The 24,497-nt window shown below is 35.8% G+C and overlaps 1 protein-coding gene across 41 annotated transcripts in view; it reads left to right on the top strand.

Annotated features, from left to right (window-relative positions):
• The window catches only part of camta1a (calmodulin binding transcription activator 1a), a 641,759-nt gene that overhangs the window by 86,984 nt on the left and 530,278 nt on the right, over nt 1-24,497 (top strand). For 16 of the 41 annotated variants that reach the window (XM_087307405.1, XM_087307403.1, XM_087307398.1 and 13 more), the window contains exon 3: nt 9,988-10,065. The exons of the other annotated variants lie outside the window; for them this stretch is intronic. The gene's annotated coding sequence lies outside the window, so the exon portion shown is untranslated. The remainder of the gene's footprint in view (nt 1-9,987; nt 10,066-24,497) is intronic. 41 annotated transcript variants of the gene reach the window in all.

The following is a 24,497-nucleotide window of genomic DNA, read 5'->3' as shown; positions in this document are numbered from 1 at the left end:
ATAAATCCACCAGAGGGTGCAATATACACTTCAGCCAACCAGACCAGCTGGCTGTCCACTGACTGACTGACTGAACCACTGACCCACCCACCCCTGTCCCTAAACCCAACCAATAGTGTTTTCAAAAGCAGAAAAGCAATTGCGGTTGAGTAATTTCACCATGTTTTCAGTCTGTTTATTTGTTTATTTTTTGCTTTTGTTTAACCTGATTTCTGCAACCATTCTTTGACAAACGAACCCCATTGTCGCAGTCAACTACGCTTCACATCCCAAGTCCATCAGTGTATGCGGCTAGCCACTAAGCAAACTGGTAACACTTGAAAAAAATATGGAGGCATATAAAAGAATCAGAAGCCGTTGGCTGCATCATACTGCCCCATAGTGGTCATTTTAAAGCTTTTATGCTCTCCAGAAATATAGACAGGGCTAGGGCTACCTATCCACAATGAGCCTGTATTGTAACTATTTTTTCAAACCGAAAAAAAATCCAAGATTATTTCTTAAAACAAGACAATATTTTTGTATATTTAGAAAATGCATCTTGATTTATGACTGTTTAGATATTTGGACTAGAAACTTTAACAAAAAATTAAGAATTTTAATTTTTTTTGCAGAGTATTGATAAAAACTAATCTAAGGCTTACACTTTCACATTCAAAGCAGTTGTCACACCTGAAACTGTTCAAAGTTTTTTTTTTTTGGCATACAAAATACACACTTTTAACAATGTTAAATTATCAAGGACACCGTCACCAAATAGATTTTTCAAGAACTTTTTCTGTGCATATTTAGTAATTGGTAATCCGCCTCTGACCTTCAGATCGACGCTCATTCACTTTCTTCAGAAGCCTCAGCATCTGAACATTTTCACAGAAGTGTATGAATTACTTGAATGTGAATTCACCTGCCTTCTTTTAATGTACAGAAATAAATATCCTGTTCCAAACACCTCTATTTGATAGATGACTCTACTTGTCGATAGCTGAGCTTCAGATGCAGACCTCTCTGTGACCTTTGGAAATAAGACTGGATGAAATCCCCTTGTCATCTCCACAGGAACATCCAGATTGTGTGATTTAACACAGCGTAATCATACGATACACCTAACCTAGCCAAAGAGATCAATTTAAAATCAACAAAACACACAGGCACCCTAGGAGGACCCACCAGGACAGTAAGGAGGAGGGGCCTTTTTGACATCTCGGTTCTTTAATAAGGATTACTTAAAAACATGTCTGACAGTATCTGCATCCTGTTCTTCCATGCCTTGTCATGTATTTAGGGCATTGAGGTTGTGTGTGGACGAACAAAAAGGCATCAAGTAGCTTTTAGGTTATAGGTTTTTAATGAGGATTCTTAAGTCTGACCTCAAATGGTATATAATAACGCCACCTGAATGAAATATCATGTAGAAAAGTGGCCCCTGTAAGGCGTCTGACTGACATTATAGACTGTAATGATGTAAGTTTTGCATGAGTCTCGAAGTCGAAGGTGAGCCATCAGTTTCATCTCTCTCGAGGTGCTATACCAACATTGCTGTTGCCCCCCAGAGATCTGACCTTCACTAAACTTGCAGGATTACTTGAAAACATGTCTGACAGTATCTGCATCCTGTTCTTCCTTGATGAGCCTCGTCATGTGTTTGGGCGATTGAAGCTGTGTGTGGTGATGCCACTAGACGAACAAAAAGGCATCAAGTGAAGTTTCACAAACTAATTTCGAGAGGAGCACGTGATATGATTGTGCACTGCTGGCCACTCATCTGTAATCAGTAATAATACAATTAGAATGATCTTAGCTTAATGTAAATGGATCACTTTCTCCTTATTGATCTTCTTTTTGGAAGAATCCCCCCTTCCACCCCATTTTCTCACCTTCTAAAGGGGGAGCGATTGAGACCTACCTGATTTCGCATCCCTTGATATGCTTCTAGACCGGGCGGGAGCCCTGGGCTCAAATATCTCCGAGCTCAAGGTTCTCTCCCTGGACAGCATGCCAAACCTGCTATAAATGCCAAGCATATCTAAGTGGAAACTCTTAAAATTACTTTTAGGTTATAAGTTTTCATCGAGGAATCTTAAATCTGACCTCAAATTATACATAACGGCACCTGAATGAAATATCACGTGACTCTCGGAGTCGAAGGTGAGCCATCAGTCACATCTCTCGGGGTGCTTTGCCAACATTGCTGTTTCCCCCCAGAGTTCTGACCTTCACTAAACTCAGTTCTTTAATAAAGATTACTTGAAACACGTCTGATAGTATCTGCTTCCTGTTCTTCCTTGATAAGCCTCGTCATGTGTTTAGGGGAGTGAAGCTGTGTGTGGTGATGCCACTGGATGAACAAAACGGCTTCAAATAGCTTTTAGATTATAGGTTTTAATCGAGGAATCTTAAGTCCGACCTCAAATGGTATATAATAACGCCACCTGAATGAAATATCATGTGGAAAAGTGGCCCCTGTAAGGCGTCTGGCTGATATTATAGACTGTAGTGCTTTTAAGAACAATGATGTAAGTTTTGCGTGAGTCTCAGAGTCGAAGGTGAGCCATCAGTCGCATCTCTCGAGGTGCTGTGCCAACATTGCTGTTTTCCCCCAGAGTTCTGACCTTCACTAAACTCTCATTCGCTCTAATTTGTTCTCCTATCACTGCACTTGCAATTTTGTGCAATATCCTTTTCCTCACGGCACATCTAGTGTCACTTCTGTTATTGATAGACCGGGAATGAACGCAGGAATGTGCATTTCATTGCATCTCTCTCTCTCTCTCTTTATCTTTGTCGCTTCATCTCGCTCTCTTTCTCTCTAAAGGCAATATTCGTGGGCACACTTTGCTTGAATCTAATAGTTTTGATCCCTGCGGAACATCCTCTGAATAAATATTTTGGGCAAAGGAAAGGAATTGAACCTGCTATACTGTGTGTATCGATCAGCTCTTTAGTGAGTCCCTATAGAATGGGTAATTGTGTCTGCGTGCCTCTCCATTTTAAACTAACTGCATTTCATCTGATGGGGAGAATAATCCATCGAAGGAGAAATAGATTGCAGGCGAAGGTACGTGTCGCGGCTGATGCGCAGAAAGCCCATTAATACAATAAGGGAGGCTTGTGCCATTGTCTGGAAAACTAGGTTTGAAAGTAGACTCCTTCCATTTGAAGTTACCAAATATAATTGTGCATATCTTTTGATGACTCGCATCTCATTTGGAATTTACATATCCCACTGAAGTGTAATTTGTCTTTGATGATTAGCTCATGTTTAATGGGGCTGGAATTGCTTTGTCTCTGCTGCGCGCGCACATCCTCTCCTGCGCTCCAGTTTCTTTGGGTCAGATCACATTTCGGCTGTCTGTAGTCTTTGACCGTTAAAGCAATGACAGAGCGCTGGTGTGAACCTGACCTAAATGAAGCAGAGTACAGGGAAAAAGCCTTCAGATGGAGTTTTTTTTTTGTTGCTGTTCCTCTTCCAGTGAAAGAGTGGAAAGGTCTGGGATTCGGTTGACCCAGGCTGGATAAAGCTGAATCCTCAAATTGAGAAGATTTTTTTTTATATACTCTAGAGAAAACAATTTTAGAGACACACTGCTACTTCTGATATGCTTTAATGTTTTTTAGCTTTTCTTGATCTTGTGCGTCATGCTGAACTTCATTCACTGAAATCCGTGCTCACCTCATTCTAATTCCTTTGCTGATGAAAGTCTCAAAATGATGTTTCAAGTTTTAGTTTTAATGTTGCATTTTTAATCTGACATATAGATCCTTCGCTTTAGCATGGCGTGGATTGATCTGGGTTTGATAATTTAATGAAAGGAGAATCCTAACAAATATACAGTGACAATCAGAGGGAGATGATGGTGATGAGGGAAAATGAGTTCTTCGTGTCAATGTAAATTTGATTTGATGTTTCTCTTATCATCAAATCACACACATCTTTCAAAGGCATCATCATTGCAATTTATAAGGAGCGATAGTAGTTTGATTCTTGCTGAGGTAATTCAAATTGATTGTTACGATATTTTAATTATAAAGTATATTTTATACTGGGGTTTCTAATCTTTTCAGTCTGCGAACCCCCAAAAAAACAGCTCCAGTAAGTCGTGACTCCCCACTGTCCTCGGAGGTGGTTATAAACATACAAACATTGAACACCACAGTGCACACACACCAATAGGAACTATATAACCACAAGCATGTTGAAGACACAAAATTGCAACAGTCTAACAACCAAATGCATTTTAGAGTCATTATTCATTTGTTTAGTTTAATATTAACCTCATCTAATGAGACTGGTGGGCACAATGTTTGCCTTTATTTTATAATGTACGTGAGTGCCGTAAAGATGCCAGTTTAACATTATGCTGTAAAATCAAATTGCTGCAACTAACACTATTGCTGTGACGTTAATCTTGTGTAATAACCCAGGGGTTGCAATCCAATGGGAAAAAAAAAGTAGTGAAAGGCTGATGGCTTTTTATTTGCATGTTGTTTTTTTATGTTACTATTAAGTACTATATTTATCTTCTAAAGGTAATGCATAAAATATGAAGAGTTCAGACGCAAAAATCTCTAAGTGCCATCTGGAATTTTCTCCTAATATTAGCATTTTTTCCCTTGTCTTGATTTTGTAATTTCACTTTTATGGCAAAAAGCAGGTTATTTTCATTGCTTTTAACATTAAATAACTAAACATAAGCATAAGAGGCTGAGAAAAATGCTTATTGTAGAAGAAATTACAGATGGCACTTAGAGGTTTTTGCATCTGATCTCTTCATATGGTAATTCTATGAGATTTTTGAACATCACCAAACGACCCCCCCCCATTGTCTCATGACCTCCACTTGATTATAACTGCATTATTACACTGTAAAAATTGATTTGTTGACTTTATTTTGAAAAAAGTGAATAAAATTTGCAGAATTATCAAAATTAAATTAGGTCAACTTAACAGTTCCAAGTTACAATGGGTTTACAATGGGCATTGTTTTTAAGTAAAGTCAACTTGTTGCTTTTAAGGTAATTTTTTTTTACTTTAAGTAACTAATAACTTTCTACAGTGTAACTACACCATTAAAAGTGAAAGCTTAAGTTACTTTGACTTCTTACACTTAAATCAATTAAGTTTGATAAACTTAATTTATTACAGTGTTCAGTAATAAATTAAACTAGTTTTTTTTAGGTGTTACAAGTTTTAGTAATTTTGTTATGGCAAGTGTAAGTAGGGTGATATGCCACAGCTAAATCACCCTGCAGTTTAAGACCGGTTACTCACTAAAGCTATAAGCTGGGCTGAGCCTGGTCAGTACCTGGATGGGAGACCACATGGGAAAACTAGGTTGCTATTGAAAGTGGTGTTATTGAGGCAGGGGGTGCTCAACATGTGGTCTGTGTGAGTCCTAATGCTATCATCATCATCATCATCATCATCATCATCATCATCATTATTATTATTATTATTTTAAAATTGAAAACTATTTGTACTGTAATAAGTTTTATTGCTGTTATTATTATAGGAAGAAAATGGTTTGTACTGTACTGTATGTGCTGTTCCATTCTTGTTTTCTTAAATAAATGACTAAAACTTGCTACATCTAAAATATCTAATTTAATTTATTACTGAAAACTGTCAGAAATTATGTTTGTCAAACTTAATTCATTTAATTGTAACAAGTGGAGGTAATTTGTTTAAGTTTTCACTTTTTAGAGTGTACTAAAAAATCATGCTGCTTTAAATTTTTTAGTTAAATCAAATTATCTTTTTTTGATCAGTTCAACTTATCAAACTAAAAAAAAATAAGTTAAACTTTGTAAAAAAAAAAAGTTGAAACCTGATTCACTTATTAAAATGAGTTTAAGCAACATCAAAATATTTGTTGTCTTGACTTTTTGTCATTACATTTTTTAGTGTATAGACTAATAGTAACACCTGTTCAAACTGAAAACCAGGGTTTATTTTGCTTATAAAATTCATTTTTAAAATAATATATTTTAAGCAATGTTCAGAATGTGACACTGTCTGACACTGGCCTGACACTGGCCTTACTTTTTGCTATTGCACTGTGGCAAGAGCACAGCTTTATGTTACCAAGTGTGAAAGTTACAAAACTGAACTAGTAGAACATGATGATAGAATGCATCCACAAAAATCCACATCGATTTTCCACAAACATCCCCCGCCCCCTGCAATCAGCTCATGCACACACAAGCTCAACTTTCACACTGTAACTTTGACCCCTTTAGCATCTTTTTCCATTTTCTTCCCATTGAATATACATACTGAGAAATCTAGTGACCTTTTGAAACAACCTCAGGTTTTATTTATTTGAAAGATGTCACCTGTGTTGTCTGGTGAAGTCAGACTCTCCTGGTGATGTAAATGAGTACAAAACTGATTTTCAAGTAAACTTACAGACTGTTCGTAATTATAAATATGACTAAAGTTCATCTGTTAATATTAAACTTTTTAGACACTCTTTAGTGTAGATGCATGTTGATTTTTATCAGAGAATGTTGCTATTATATAAAGGAGCGACTTCTGGTTAATATTAGTCACTATTTAGTGTCGAATATTTCTAAAATATTTACTCATCATGACAGTAAAATATGGCATTTTAAATCAATCTACTGTAATATTTCTTGTCCTACTAAGTAGATAAAATGGAAAAAAAATTTACCATTTTAGTTTTGAAAAATGAAATTATGATAACCACTATAAATTATATAGATTTGGTTATGTGAGACATAGTTTGAATTGATCTCTGTTCTTTGCACGACACATTAACATTACAGTACACAATGTTTTTTTCAACATTATCTCAAACATTGCATAAGCATTTGTTTTATGTGTCGTAAAACAGAGGAGAAGCTCATGGGAGATTATGTAAACAGCCGAAACGTCTGGGAGCTTTCAAAGAAAAATCTGTCTACATGCTTTCACAGACAATCTAGTATGTCTGTATGTGCCACACTATTTCTGCCACAAAAATAAACAATGATTCAAATTGTGCAGCTTGTTGTGGAGAGGCATTTAGAGTTTAAGATATCATACAGTATGCAAAGCCACTGTTTGATATTTTGAATGTTAATGTATAATCTTTCTTGTAACTACAATGCGAGACTGTAAGAATGTAGAGTAGTAAAGTTGTGTTAATGTTATTTTGCTTAAGTTGATTTTATGAAACTGTCCATTCAAATAAAAATAAAAATAAATCACTGCTTTGCAATTTGTTAGCCCAATCACCTAAAGTTTATTGTTCAGAAATTAAAACATTCGATTAAAAGCTCAAGCAAGCAATTTTTTTTTTGTTACTGGTGAAATTACATTTAGTGACAAACAGTATTGAAAAAGCCTAACTTAATTATGTTTATTAGATGTTTATTGTATACTAAACATTATTTATGTAATGACAGATAAAAAGTAAATCCACAGCCATCATTTTAAACCTTTAAAATATTGATGCCTATATTACAATTGAGAATTATGAAGAAATCTTTAACCCTTATGTGCTGTTGGGGGTGTTTTCATCCACTCTGAGGTGATTTTGAATCTTAATATGGCCAACACTTTATCTGTGTTTTAGCAAATATAATGATTTTTGGTGACAGTTTTATTTTGAGAGATTTTTTGGGAAAATGCTTTGAAACTTTTCAAAAATTCAACAATGCACTCTGGGCAAATTTGCCACTCTTTCCTTATGTTGATGCCTGTTTTTGCCCCATTGGCAGTTTTTCATTGCAAATCCATAATATAATCATGCATTCTTGATTGTTGCTGATTTTCACTGTTGGGAAGAGGTAAATTTACAAATTTTTACTGTTGATCATCAGTTGCAGTGCAAAAAAAAGGTCAGTTTCTGGATAAAAATGATATGGTTATATGAAGTATGTGCGCGTGAGAGAGACCTTTGCGTACTTACCTTGATACTGTATGTTTGAAAAAAAAAAATAAGCAGCTTAGCTCTCAGAACATAGTTCTGAAGTGTTTTTACGCATGGACACTATAATTAGCTATTTTGCTCCATAAAACTCCATATAAAAGCCAGAAACATGTTTGCACAGGCCTTTGTCAATGGTTAGTGCTGCCAACTGATGATTAACAGTACAAATTAAATGTTTGACCTCATCCAAACAGCAAAAAACACCAACAATCAAGAATACTTGATTATTTGGTGTCATGACTTTGCAATCAAAAAATGTTGTTATAATGGAAGTCAGTGGGGCAAAACAGCCACAGTAGCTATATATATATATACATATATATATATATATATATATATATATATATATATATATATATATATATATATATATATATATATATATATATATATATATATATATATATATATATATATATATTTGTATATTTATATGTATTTATGTATATTTATATGTATATATGTATATTTATATGTATATGTATATATGTGTGTATGTATGTATATGTATATATATATATATATATATATATATATATATATATATATATATATATATATATATATATATATATATATATATATATATATATATATATATATGTGTACATATATTTATGTACATATATTTATATGTATTTATGTATATTTATATGTATATATGTATATTTATATGTATATATGTATATTTATATGTATATATGTATATTTATATGTATATGTATATGTATGTATGTATATGTATGTATGTGTGTATGTATGTGTGTGTGTATATATATATATATATTTTTTTTTTTCCCCTGGTTTACTGGCCTGTTGGTTGATTGATGTGATTATTTCTTCTAGCTTATATGTTATATTTATACACTGAATACTTTGTCTCTCTGGAAGTTTAAATTTGGATTTTGAATTGAAATGTTTTTTTGTAATTGTATGTATGCATCTCATATTGTAATATGTATATTGTTGTGTGTGTTTATTTACTGGCTTGTTGGCTGATTGGGGTAATTGTTTGTAGGTGTGATGTCTAGAGCTGTACTACTATTTCTTGAGTTCTCCAATTGTATTGTTTAACCTAATGAAGACGATGTTGGTCGAAACATTGTGATGTTAAAATATTTTGAGAGCTAAAGTGGCAGCGTGCTGATTTTCTTTTGATCTTTTACTACTGTGTCTGTTTGTGATCGAGCACCTGAGATTCCTAGATAGGCGCACATTTCTGTTTCTTGGTTGCAAAAACAACCACAAACATAATGAAAGGGTAGTCAATTTGAACCATACACAAGAGTTAATAAACCTTATTGTCCAGGCCTTTTAGGAACTACTTATAAAACCTAACTGCGTAACAATGCCCACAACACCCTAACATCATTTCAACACAATTTCTTTAATGACTAGTGCAACATTTACCTGAACATTGTAAAAGTCTAGGGAGCTCTAAGATACTTCACTTGAAGCGTCCCTTTTTCTTCACATTGTTCTGGGGATCCTCTGATTACCTCTTAATGTGGTGTTGGCCCTCTAGGTAGGTAACATACACCATCGTTTTCAGATCAGTATGCATTTCTTTGCAATAGGTGGTGGGTACATGTTCTTTTAATTACTGCTGGCTTGAAATGTCACTTTATAGATGTCTTAGTGGTTCATTTATGTGTGTGTGTGTGTGTCTGTTAGATGTTGTAGTCCTTGTACAGTTTAATTCACCTAATCCTTTAGAGTGGTTTTAAATATATAAAAGCATAATTCATGACTCGCCTCCCTCAGTGAAGGCTAATAAAAAGATGGTATCTAATTTTTGGACTACTTCACTAACATTTTCTGCTCATGCAAGTATGAAAAAGAACAACAAGTTTGTCATCCTACCCAAGCTTCAGACTATTCTGAGAGATAAAAACAGGATGCACAATGCACTTTAGGAGTAAGAGAAGTGCACTTGATCCTGTGGTAAACACAGCACAAATCTGTTGTTTTCTAGAGTGGAGCTTTGGACAATGACTTCATTGTGTTCCTTTCTGTTTCCTTCACTGATTTACTATTATATTTATTTCCACAGAGACATCTATGCTGCTGCCATGTTTTCCAGTTTTCCTGTTTATGTTGACCTTGACCCCTGACCTCCTGCATACTCTTGGTAACCATATCATATTTATTTTAATGCACCTTTCTGTTTCTTTCTCCATTCTTCCATTTTTCTTTATATGAGTCTCATGTAATGTAGTACATACACTGTGTATGCACTGGAAGTAACCGATGGGGTGTCACAAAACTGTCATGCCACAACGAAAGTATTAAAGCCTCACCTCAGTATGTTCACTTAACATGGACCAATTAGCTGAAAGCTCAAGGCTATGCAAGGTATCGCCTACTACCTCACAATATGATACACATCGCAATGCATTGCGATATCATAATTGGATCATGATTGAAACTGTGGCAAATGTGTGAGAGGGAGGGAGAGAGTGAATCTGCAGTATCAGTTTCAATCTCTTCAGTGGTTCGCTTCACTTTTGTCCATTAGGCACCTCATAGAAGTGGATCTGAGTGCACAGAAATTTTGGGATTCGGCACACTTTTGCTTATGTTGCCTCTATCTTTATTAATTGCACTTGCAGATAATATAAAAAGGTAAAACCTATTATTGAAAAATGTTATTAGAAAAATACACTAGCTTGGGACTGGAATAATTTATTTTAGGTTAAGTTTAACATTTATTTGATCAAGAGTACAGTAATAATGTGAAAATCTCTTAATATATAGATATATAAATTATAGAATTTTCATAAGTCTTCATAGTCACTTGAACTCATTCTAGCATTCTGATTTGGGGATTTTATTTTCATGATTTTCTCAGGATTGTATGAAAAGGAAATTTCAATATACACAATTTATTTCAATAGGATTTTTAGCTATACTTAAGTCTCTTTTATTAATGCATCCTTGCTGAATAAAGTATTATCTTCTGTTAAAAACTGTATTGACCACAATCTGTTCATCAATGCTTTATTTATACAGAGTAATAATATGAACCATGATACAATTGAAACATTAAACATTCATCAACAATCATTTACATACGATCAAAATTATTTAAAAAGAAAGCAAATAAATTAAATAGATTTTTAATCAATGACTACGTTTACATGGACATCAGTAATCAAAATTTTTTGTCTTAATCTGAATAAGACAATAATATGATTAAGGTGTTTACATAAGTTGCTCTTTCAATGTTTCTTTCATGATCCCATTTTACATGTCTATGTAGCACATAGATCGATTAACGCTGTCACCACACATTTCATGTTTCATGTAACTGTGGATGTTTCATTTTTAATCTGTCAAATTTAACTGCAGTTTGGCACTTTCACTTTCATTTAGGAACATTTCATTCGTGATAAACGGGATATTAGAGTATGAACTTCTGAAAGAATGTTATTTTAATGGAATTTCATACCGCATGCCATAAAAAAAAAAACTCCACATTTCACGATGCAGGTGTCCATTGTCCTTCTCTGACTCGGTAGGTGCAGAGAATAGTGTCAAACAGCTGTGTGTGTATAGACTTTCTTGTCGCAGTGCGGCAAAAGACTTCCATGACGGTAATATTTTAATTAAGGTGTTTACATGTCTGTACTGCACTTCAATAATGCGACTAAAATCGGGATACTCCACATGTCCTAATTTAATTTCTATTTAGTTTGATTATGACCTTAATCAGATTAAATTAATTAAAAACTGCTGTCTTACTTGGTAGATGCTTAATGAGAGTATTGTCCTAATCGTATTTAAATCAAATTATTGGTGTCCATGTACATGTATTTACTGTTTGTTTTCGTTAATATTTACTTGCTGATTAAAGTTATGAATTTCTATACAAAATCAACAGTGATATATAATATCACACGAGTAGCAGTGCGATATGGCTGTATATCGGCACTGGTGGGAGGCGTGCGTTGTGCCGATATACAGCCATATCGCACTGCAACGCGTGTGATATTGCGTTTATATAACAGTTTGACGGCATAATTGTGTATATAAAAACTAAATCAAACATGGAGAGTCTCAAAAACCCTTTTGTATGATGAACTACTTTCTTCCGTATTCAAATCATAAGCTGACAGTTAAACAGTTGAGCGTGCATCTTTTAAACTTTAGATCTGTAGTGTCTGCTTTTTGCTGGATGTATGTGGGCAGAGTAATACACAAAGGGTAAAGAGGCTGTAGGAGTTCTGATATTGCAGAATATCGCATGGCTATCAGCCAATCAGATTTGAGAACCAGACAGAACTGTATATATGTATATATATATATATATATATATATATATATATATATATATATATATATATATATATATATATATATATATATATATATATATATGAAAATAATATATTTTCTATGGGAATCCACAGGTGAAAACACTGCTTGTGTTGGGTATAACATCAAAACTGAAAAAATAAAAAATAAAAATCTGTTCATCCACTTACTGATGATTTAAGTGTAGATACTGTAGATATCTTCATTGATAATTATGAGGCTGATACAGTTTTGATTAGCTTCCAGTCTATACACAAAGTTAAAAGAATGGTCAGCATTACCTGAGTACCCTAATTGTATTATTTAACCCTCTTTTTGCTTTCTGTTACTAAAATTCCAATTAAGTTTCACTTTTTTTAATTCATTTTATTTAATGACACACACATGCTCATGCATACACTTTCCTCATGATGACCCATGACGTATCCCTCCTGTTCTGTTTAGTTTTTTCAATATGTGTTTCTCTGAGCTCTCAATGTGTGCATTATGTGTGTGTGAGAGAGAGAGGAAGAGTAATGTGTGCTGCTGTGAGATGTGTGAATTCAGCATATTGGCCTGTTTGTTTCTTGTGTGTCTCTCGAACTCCCCAGTCTTCCACAACAGGCAGTGCCCAAATCTATAAGTTGACGTAAATAGAAGGCTGGATAATTCATTTATAGCTGCTTGAGCACAATCAGTAGCCAGTAATTACGCTGTTACATGGCTCATATCAACAACTCCAGCGTTGTTCTGGTTATCTCGTAGTAATTCTGTAATTAAAATTTGATGTATAGTAACTCCCCCAAACAAACCCCGCGGCTTTTATCGTATGTTTGTTTTGCACATGCACAGCTTGAGAGTGTGTGAGGGCCCGATTTAGACATGAGGCGAGTTGGCAGCCTGAGTGAGAGGCCAGTTTGAAGGTTGCCACCCTGCGCTATAGTCTTGCTTGTCTAAGCAAAGAGAACGTCACCTCTCGTCTGTGCACTGTAATAGATAACAGACAGGGACGTGCGCGGCAACACTATAAGCACTGTCATGCATGCTTTATTTATTCCTGTTTTTATCTCTTTCAAAAAGGAGAGGAATACATCACCTCCTCCCCCATCATGTACGGCAATCAGTGGTCTGAGTGTGCCGACAGATGCCCTCCAGGGTGCACTAACAAGTGCCCATCAAGCTGACCCTGAACGTGTTCCTCTATCTCTGTCTGCCTGTCTGCCTGTCTTGATGAGACGGGTCCTCTTGCATGTAGTGACTGCCTGCCGCCCGTTCCCGTAGCCAAAGCGTGAAGTGTATCCAGGGTCAAGCGTATCTTCGCTCTGCCTTATCAGAGCCTCAATCTCCCCTGCTGTATGAAGCTTCACCTTCACAGCATGCTGAACTGTCACACACACATGCTGTGCGAGGAAATGGGCCCCTGTTGATGGGATTTCTCTTTTTGACCCTCATTTGTTTGGCTGAATACAGAGCGCTGTCTCCTCTGCTTGTCAGCCGATGTTCCGGGAGAGGAAGTGTAGAGACAGGGCACGAGGTCGCTCTCGGCAGACAGGCAATTCCCATCATAATATGTCAGGACTGCAATGATGTCAAGCATTGATTCTGGATTTACTCTGTCTTCTGGTGGAGCACCGAACATGTGGCACAATTGCAATTCGCATTAATGGTTAACCCTGTTTAAGCTATGTTTATGTGCACCCGAATAATCCTGTAGTGATTGGATTGATGGCTCAATTGGATTGAAAAGACTTCATGTAAACACCTTGATCGATCTGATTGAGCTTTGAGTTGTATTGGCTAGTTTGTATTGGCTTGTTCTGATTTTGGCAGAGTTAGACATATGTTCCTGGGTCAACATATTTTGTTGATTTTGGAACATCATTCCTGCACAAAATGTAATCCAAACCTAATTTATACCACTAGCTAAGAATAATAGTTTGAAGAACAATGACATACCTTAAAATATGACATAAACTATAAAGTTGTCTCTTAAATTTTACTGTTGATTGGAATGTTCCTCCAGGATGAACATAGATGTTTATCCAGAAACATGTTGCTCTTGATAAAATCAGGTTAGTCTTATTGGCTACATTTATGTAGACATCTTTTCATGGAATTAAATTAAATGAAACATTATAGTCATTTAAGCAGGGCTGTTCCTAATGCTGCGTTCATACCAGATGTTGATGAAGTGTCAATTGGGAGTAACTTACATGCTAAGTCAATGCAAAGACACAAATAGACATCCTGCGGCGCGATTTAGGCAAACGAGTTGGCGCAAATTATGCAATTTGTGCGAATGTAGTGGCGCAAGTTGAGCGTTTTGCGTGTTAAATGACTGTTATGTTTCGCCTGAATCACTTGAGTTGGAAAATTTGTACTTCAACGGACATTCATGCCATGTTAACCAATCATGAGCTTGGTCTTGTAGGGGAGTGATTATAACGTAGTGTCTGTTGTTGGGGTCCTAAGGGGAAATCCTCTTGCCGATACTGGACAACAGTTCATCAAACTGGATCACCACTGAAAGCCTCCATCATCAAGGTATAGTTTCTGAAGAAGTTGATGAACTCACAGAGCTGGTGCACCTCTGAAAAGATCTAGTGCACTTAGACACAGCACTAAATGAATCTATGCTGTTTTTTAGCCTTCCTAAAGCACATAAACACAGCTATTCTCTTAATAAAATCCTTAATAAAATTTCATTAGCAATGAAGCTAGAGTCACCGGGCAGACAGAAGCCCTGCCTATGATGCGTATCCATGTCTATTGTGAAGTGAATTGTCCATGCGTCTTTTTATGCGCAAAAATCACTTTTTTTTTTTTTTTGCACTTGCCACATCTGGTGTGAACACAGTATATTAGTCAAGTAACCATTTGTCAACAAAAAGAAGCTTGGTTGACTAATTGTTTATTAGTCTCTTAATCATATACACTCGAAACATATTTTTTGCTGCTTGTTTAAACTAATTAAAAATGAGTTAAAACAACACATTTCTTGAGTTTTTTGGGACAACTTAATTGTTTTACGTTCAGTAAACCTAAAATTGTAAAAACCATTAAGTTAATTTAATCGATTTGTGTTGGGATGACATAAATAGATTGTGTCTAACCCAGCATTTTTTACAGTGGATGTATTTTATTTAATGTACAATATAAATCCGTCCGCGCAGGACAGCTTGTTAAAAGCTGGTCTATGTGGTGACAGTACATCAGGGAAGACATGCAAACGCTTGCCTATCATTCAATGACCTAAAATAGCAACTTTATATGGCTGCTCAATCTAGTAACTTAAAAAAGGGCATCGTTTAATTGTGTGTGTGTGTGTGTGTGTGTGTGTGTGTGTGCGTGTGTGTGTGTAGTGTGGAAGCTGATCAGTAGGGCTGTTTGTAAAATAATAAAAGGAAACGGTGTGCTTCTGTCGTATGCAGCACATAGAAAAAGAAAGAAAGAAGAAAAGTAAAGAAACTCTGTGCATACTTTGTAAATCTACAGAGAGGAAAATTTCTATTTTCAAATGAACCAGTTCAAATGGAGAACAAATATTCTCAGATTATGTCATTCTTATGAAACCTGCAGGCTCATCCTCTTTTGCAGAGATGACAAGTCAGTGTCTCCGACTTAATTTCTTAAGTCAATAAACAAAGTAAGCACACATTAATAAATAAGTTATTAAGATATTAATGCAGCCTGGGTTTTCCTTTAGACATTCACAAGCTTTACATCTGCCGTTGTGCTGTGACAAGCTTTATTACTGTGCTTATTAATAAACATTTGATTATTTGACTAATCACTTAATATGAAAAAACTTCTTTGAAAACTGTTAGTCGAAGACAGCCCTACATTTTTTACACAAAACATTTTTGATGCCCTGTTCTACAAAAACAATGACTTAATTTGCTTCATCCCATGCTTCATTTGTCATTACATTTTCAGGTTTCAGTCCAGTCCCGATTTTACATGCCCTCTGTCTGTCCGGAAATGTCTACACTAGCCTTTCCAGTTTTATTTAAATATCATTCAGATTGACCTTAATCTCATCAATTAAGTTGTTTACATAAAGGCTTTTCAGAGATTATTTGGTTGCATGTAAACACTTCAATACATGTTTTCTTCTCAATCAGATTCAGAAATAGAGATTTGTTTACCAGAGCCTTTAGTAACAAAATGTCTTTTTAAGAACTGTTCATTTGAGTAGACTGAATAAAACTAATTTGTTAAAAAAAAGCTCTTGTGACATTTGTTTGACATTAAATTGGTTACTTTTTTTCCTCACTCATTGTCGGGGTAAACAGTAGATCTGCATGAGACAATTAATGGCTTTTCTCTGAAAACAATATAAAATTATCCAGCATATTTTTGAACAAACAAATAAGCAAGGGCCAAGGGATGCTGAGAACGTTGTGAAGGATTGGTGTTTAAATGGAAAATCTGTGGCCTCATGAAGAAAAACATCATCTGAAAATTCACATTCGGTTGTTATTTACCCACCCACATAGTTCCAAACTTGCACGGTTTTGTTTTTATCATAGAACACAACAGGCAAAGTTAAGCAAAATCTCCAAGCTGATTTTGCCATGATTCTTGTAAGTAAATGAAATGAGATTTTGCTATAGAAACCTGCTTTTGCTATCTACACTCAAAAAATGACATTTGTTGTTTGTTCAAGCTTTTTATTTAAAATGAGCTGAAACAACATAAGTTTTGAGTTTTTTTGGTGGACAACTTAATTGTTTTATGTTAAGTCCATTTAAATTTGTAGAAACTGACATTGTTAACTTATGTTGTCCCAACACAAATCAACTGTGTGGACCCCACTATTTTTTTTTACAGCGATTGTAGAATGTCAAACAGATTTGGAATGATACAGCATAAAAGTTGCATTTATTCATTCATTTATTAATTAATTAATTCATTCATTCATTCATTCATTCATTCATTCATTCATATTCTTTTTGGCTTAGTCCCTTTATTAATTAAGGGTTGCCACAGTGGAATGAACTGGCAACTTATCCAGCAAATGTTTTATGCAGCAGATGCCATTACAGCCGCAACCCAACAGTGGGAAACACCCATACAATACATCACCTATACTGCATATCTTTAGACTGTGGGGGAAACAGGAGCACCTGGAGGAAACCCAGGCGAACACGGGGAGAACATGCAAACTCCACACAGAAACGCCAACTAACCCGGCCGGGGCTCAAACCAGAAACCTTCTTGCTGTGAAGCAATCGTGCTACCCACTGTGCCACCGTGACCACCACATCGTATACATTCACAGGTTTTTTTCTTTAATATCTGTAGTCAAAGTTTGTCTTTAATGTTGATGAAAGTTGAAGAACTCACAGAGCTGGATGCACCTCTGAAAGGATCTAGTGGACTCAGACACGGCGCCAAACGAATCTCCGCTGTTTTTCAGCATTCCTAAAGCACTTAACCACAGCTGCTCTCTCAATAAAATCTATGTTAGCCGTTTAGCAATGAAGCTAGAGTCACCAGCCAGAAAGAAGCCCTGCCCATGACACGAATCCGCATCTAATGTGAAGTGAATTTTTCAATTATTACTATTTATGCGCAAATATCGTGATTTATTTGCACATGCCGCATCTGGTGTGAACACAGCATAATAGTCGAGTAACCATTTGTTGACAAATAGACTCTTGGTTGACTAAATGTTTATTAGTCTCTAAATCGTATACACTCAAAAAATATTTTTGCTGCTTGTTTAAACTAATTTAAAATGAGAACAATTCTTGAGTTTTTTGGGACAAGTTAAATGTTTTATGTTCAATCAAAGTTGGCAAATAAATGCCAACTGACCCAGCATTCTTGCTGTGAGGTGATCGTGCTACCCGCTGCACTACCCTGGGGTCCAAGTTGTATACATTCACATGTTTGTTTCTTTAAACTCTGTACTCGAAGTTAGGCTTTAATATAAACCTTCGTTTTATCCTTTTTTTTCTTCTTAAGCTAAATATGTGATGCATGCACATCTCCTAGCCATCTCCTTGTAGGATGGCACCAATTATCTCCTTTTCTTGCGGCTTTAGATTGGACATGAACTGCAGCCAAACTAGAGGCTGTATTAAAAATAATGCCCTATATAAGATCCAATCTGCCCCGTATCTGTGCGTCAAGTTGGCGCGTGCAGAGCGGCTTTTAAAATCTCATTTATTTCTGCTGTGCACATGACACTCGTGCACAAAGGTCGCCCGCTTTGTTTTTGCGCTCTGGGGGGAACATCCCCTGAATTTATTTTACAGAAGAGGCCATCGCAATGCGAGCTGAGAAGAAAGTGAAGATGGAGAAAAGGAGTGCAGATTATGTGATGGTCCGTGGAGGCTCGGAATACAAATAAGTGCAGGAAGAAGAGGAGATTCATAAGAGTGAGGGGAAATGTTACCCTGTGGTCATGCCTCAGGGCCAGATAAGCCGAACGATTCCCCTCATGGCACTTCACGGATGCCGGACAGGAGACCCAATGTCTGACAATGTGTCGATTCATTGCCGGTGTTTGCAAATGACAACAGAGATCTATCTCTGTTAATATTAGTAGAAGCAGGCGTGTATAAAGTATTCATTTCCAGCAAAGACAAGTCTTTCATGAATTGTGCATGAAGCTTTTTCTTATGGGAGCTGCTGCACATCAAAATGTCTGAGAGCATGTCTGTAGATGAACATCAGCAAGCTTTGTGTCATCACGTTTGAGCAGGATCATTCCTTTTTAGCTACTTTAAACAATGCAGCTGTTCACATCCCGAAGACCAGTCCTACTGTAGCGTTGGCTGGCTTGCAGGCCTTTTTTCCTTTGCTTGGCCCACTTTGTTAGCTTCGGTGTTGTATTTCAAGGCCTGATTAGATGTCACTCAATTAAAAGCACATTTGGGCTTGGAGAGAGGGTTGCCATGGCTGCTATGTGGAAGGTGGAGAGCCCCATGGTGCTTACCCAGAGTGCTCTAATTAAAACCGCTCACAGTGCCTGGAGAGGAACTATGCCGCACCGCACAGCGCAGCCAGAGAAGTTTCGCACCAAATCAATGACAGCCACAGACGCCTCTCAGATGAAATTAAAAAGGATATGCATTGCGAAGGAGGGGAAACGGAGGAGTCACAAAGGACTCCCCCTGATTTGAAGCTAGCTTTGAGACAGGCTAGGATTAATACAGCTCTCCTAATATGTCGCAGATTGGTGCTCCCCTGGTGGCACAGATCAGGTAAGGCCCAGTGAAGCACATATCACTTTCTAAATGCTTCATTATTTTACTCTCTAAATCCCCAGTCTGGCATTGATTTAATAAGCTCAAATATATAGCCAAACGAATTTCATATTGAAGCGTCTTCTGTCTTGCGGTTTCATTTAAATACATTGAAAAACAATAGGGCGTATGTAAGTGCTTAATATAGTGTTTGATGGACTTCTGCCTTTATTTCTGTCAGAAACCTCCAGTGTGAATTCTGGAACAACCTGTTTTTGGTTTCAACAGATCCTTTGGTGTTAATATGCCAAATTAAATGCTGCCATGCTGCACAAACTAGTCCTTGAAGTATTCCTGAGTGCATGTTTCCAATCGTTCCTTGCTTGTAATGCGATTTATGAGTCTCTACCCATTTAAAAAATAAAAAAAAACTAGATGAACTACCTCCCTTGATAGCCCCATTGAACCAAATTTCTGTTTACTTTATGGCTGTTTTAATATGACTTTGGCTTGTGGGAGGGGTATTACTGCACCTGTAGAATTTAAAAAATGACTCGCTCTGCTTTTTTCCTGGTTTTTAGACTCTGTGCTGCTTACTAAATGGCATAGTGTTGTCACATTGACCTATGGATTGATGGATGGTTTGGGATACCACAAACTAGGAAATGCAGAACGAATGGGCTTTATGGGTCATGTTTGCCTTTCAGCATGAACAGATATGTGAGAGCTTAATCGCAGGGAGGGAAGCTGGAAGGACATCTGAATCGCTGCTCTGCTTCGCTCGGCCCACTGATGCCACATTTGAGTGCCACATTCAAACTTGAATAATGTAGAGATGATAAATGGGACGGCATTGTGACCTTTGAAACCTTGTAGAGAAACGCCTGGATGCCCTTTTGTCCCTCTTTATAAGAAATTCAAGATTTACTGAAGATCTGTTCTTCTTCTTTATCTTCTTTTTAAATGAATGCATTTTTAATTTAATTTAATTTAATTTAATTTAATTTAATTTAATTTAATTTAATTTAATTTAATTTAATTTAATTTAATTTAATTTAATTTAATTTAATTTAATTATTTTGTTTTATTTTTTATTTATTAATTTATTTAAAAAAAAATTTACTCTTGTACAATTTGTCTTTGAATTGGAGCTTAGATTAAGATTTTTCTTTTAAAAAAATTGTCGTATCTCAATTGTGGCATCACATCGATTTTAAATGAGCTCCCAGTTCTGTTAACAGAAGGAATATAAAAATCCTCACACTTTAATGCAAAAAGGGACTCCATTGTCATTTTTTTTTCTATTTTCTATTTTTATATTTTGAGTTTTCTAGGGCTTTTACTATGTTGATTGTTAGTTCTTATATAGCCTTTTAGGTTTTCTAGTTTTACTTTTAGCAATTCACATCACCTGGTATCTGTAAAGATTTACTGTGGGGGAAATAAGTATTCAACATGTCACCATTTTTCTCTTCATATTTCTAAAATTGCTGTTAACTTGAAGTTTTCACCAGATGTTGATAAAAACCAAAGAAATGCATATATGAAAATAAAATAAATCTAATTAGTTTACAAATTAAGTTGTTTAACAAAATGAAATGACACAGGAATAAAAGTATTGAACACATGAAGAAAGGGTGGTGTAAAAAGTTAGTGAAAGCCCAGACAGTAGCTGAAATATCAGTAGTAATATGAGTAGTTCTTCAGCAACCCTCTGCCCTTCATCAGTGTAAATTAATATTAGCTGCTTCAGTCCAACATCTACATTAGCAGGAAGATGAAGATGAAACCAGAGTGGATGTTTCAGCAAGACAATGATCAAAAACACAGCTCTAAAACTCTCAAATGGTTTCAAAAAAAAAGAAAATCAAGCTGTAGAATGGCCAAGCCAATCACCTGACTTGAATCCAATAGAGAATACAAAATAAAGCTCAGATTTGATAGACAAGACCCACAGAACCATCAAGATTTTTACACTCTGTTGAAGCCTGTAAAAAAATCACATCTGAGTAATGCATGTGACTTTATTCTACATATGAGAGTTTTCTTTAAACTGCCATCACCAAAAAAGCTTAAACTTAGACAAATAGTCAAAAATGTTCCTTTTTTCCTTAGCTATTAAATACTTGTATCGAACGCGTCATGTTTTTTTCCCTCGACTAATATTTCCAGAAGAGCTTTTGACATGAATTTAAATCCGATTTTAGTAAAAATCCAAACAATACTAACATAAAAAATGAAAATGTGTTATGTGTAATTGTAATTAAGTGCATTTACAGAAATGTATGTAATACAATTTTTGGTTATGGCAGCTTAAAGACGCCTCTCATATGGAGAATGAAGTCACATGCATTGCTCAGTGTTTTTTTTTTTTTTCACAGACTTCAACAGTGTGTAAAAATCTTGATGGTTCTGTAGGTCTCATCTACCTAAATTGTACTTTATTTTGTATTCTCTACTGGATTTCTTCAGCAATGTATGCTGTTTTTAGATTTTCTTTCAGAGATCATTTTCTTTTAGGACATAACTTTAACCTATCTCAGTCTGAGAATATACAGCAGCAATCTGAACTCATGATTTACCAACGTGTATATAAATATGAGTTTTATTTATGTAGCTCAGAATAAACCATCAGTTACTGTTTATCCAATAAAGTCTCTTTGTTTCTTTGCCCGAGGTTTAGGATCCTTGCAATATATTTTAGCGGAGGCACCTGGTGTAGCTATCAGGCATATTTTATGTAAAACAGTCAGGTATTATTGCATTATGAATTCATTCCAAATGTCAGTTAGTGACTGGGCTTATAGAGGTCTTGTAGAAAGTCACATTTCCATAATATATCCTTGCATTACACATAGTGTACGGAAACTGATCTCCCAGCATGCATTTCTGACATGAATTCTTCCTGCCCTCCAAATATAGTCCATACATCTCCTTGCACTTGTTCCAACCAGCTAAATAATGGAGTTTCCGAATAGCTGATGATGTTTTGGAGTGATATGCTCAGCTGGGCCACCTGTCTGTGCATGAGAGGCCCTCAAGGACCAGCAAGTCTAGCCAAATAAATGGCAGCCTAAAGCGAACAGCGTGGGTTAAAACAGAAGAGAGAGAAGAGCCAGCAGTTCTGCTCAGTGCAGTAGGATCAATATGAAACCTCATTACGGGAGTGTCATAGAACATTTGTGCACTTTCTGCTCCATCTAGCAGCAATTTTGCTGGATAAGCACCGCTCTCATTTGCCCATTTTAAGCATTTCGTTAAAGAACAACCCACAAACACGAACATATCACTTTCAGCCTCAGGGCGCTGGCAAAGAGAGAATCCTCCCCACTTCTGGCTTTGCTGGCCTGGACTGCCTTCCTGTGCTCCTGAGGCCGGCCAGGCGGAGAGCATGATCACTCTGTGTATGTGTGTATATGAGAGAGATAGAGAGAGAGAGAGACATGGCGTTTCACACAGGCTGGGCTTTGACACCCACTGTTAACCCTGTAATTAATCCCTTAACCCTTAAAGACCTAGAGGTATTTTGTGGGCACCTAATGGGCCTATATTATTATTTTTTTAAAAAGCAGTTTTATTTTTATTTTAGCAGTCAGCCTCAAGTGTCATATATCATTTTAAACAGGAGAACCTGAAGTTTCAATCTGTATCATTTAAAGGTCCAGTCTAAAATATTTTTTGGTCCAAAAACATTAACAAAAACAAAAATATTCCAGAATTTTCCAGAAACGATTTTTTAAAAAAGTGGCATTTTCTAGTTATTTCAAACAAAACCTTATGAAGTTTGTTTTTCTTTCTTTAGAAATACATGCCATGATGTTTTATACTTCCAAAATAAATTTTGTCTACATCCACAATTCCCTGAGCAAGTTATAGCAATTTATTTCAATGTTATTCCAAGGCGTTTTTTTATGGGGGAAAAAAATGCATTTATTTACTGACAATGTATTTGCTCAAAAGTTCTGGGAATGAACTAAACAGAAAAAAATGTTAAAAAAATAATAGAACAGTGGAGCAAATTTCACTTTTTCCAAATAATATATTTTCAGTTACTATAAACAACACCACTTACAATAAACAAATAAAAAAATAAGAAAATAATAAATAATGTGTCAAAGTCCAAATAAACATGGTGCAAATCCTCAGTAAAAAATAGATATAAATATTTACTATACTATAAATAGTTATATAACTAAACTAGATTCAATATGGAACATCTTTAGGTTTTATGTGCCAGCATGGATATGGTTGTCTGTGGATATGGATTTGGTTGTCTGCAATGCAGACAAACAGCTGCACCTTCATTTGCGTCTTTTGAAAACAGCAAGAGCAGCAGTTCGTCTTTGCTTCGTCACTGTTTTGTCATGTTTCTGTGCTGCTGTGCATGCAAAAGTACTTAGTATGAGAATTATTTCATGCAAAACTTTTTTTTTGCGTTTTATTTAGCCGCGCATAAATGTATGGCTATTTCTCATTACGTGTTGTTCAAAAAGCTTGTTGGTCCAGAAACAAAAGCGAAACCTATGCTTATTGGTTGTGATATAGCGAGTTTGAACCAATCTGGGCATGGAGGAGGGTCAATGCATCAATGTATGATGTCTGGTTTGTCCTGAGACACAGTGACGAGCGTTTCTTTGTCAAATCAGCGTTGACAAATTTTGATGACGTAACCGCACTGATTCCGGAGCCTCTGAAAGTCCGCGAATGTAATGTGATACTGCACTGGAAAGCTGAGATTCTCTTCTTTATGCCAATCTTTGAATTGTATGAATCGGATCAGCGGATCAAAAGTTATTAAACATTTAAGAGCAATACTTATTTTTAGCCGCGGGCGGCTGTCTCGGTCTTTAAGGGTTAATAACCTAGTTAGCATGCTGCTGTGCAAACCTCTTTGTATATGTCAGGCTTTTCAGTGAATCGTATGTCTTCACCTGCTTTTCACTATTGTAGACTTTACATTTTTGGCCAGAAAGCATAGACAAAAATGTCTTTTTTTCATTTTTTTATTTTGAAGCTTAATTTTGGTTAATATATATATTTTTAATTTAACATAGTTTGAGGATAGACA

The sequence above is a fragment of the Danio rerio genome, chromosome 23 (assembly GCF_052040795.2).
Source record: "Danio rerio strain M-AB ecotype USA chromosome 23, GRCz13ab, whole genome shotgun sequence".
NCBI classification, from domain to species: Eukaryota; Metazoa; Chordata; class Actinopteri; order Cypriniformes; family Danionidae; genus Danio; species Danio rerio.
The sequence above is the reverse complement of the archived record's forward strand: the minus strand, read 5'-3'. Positions and strand labels throughout refer to the sequence as shown.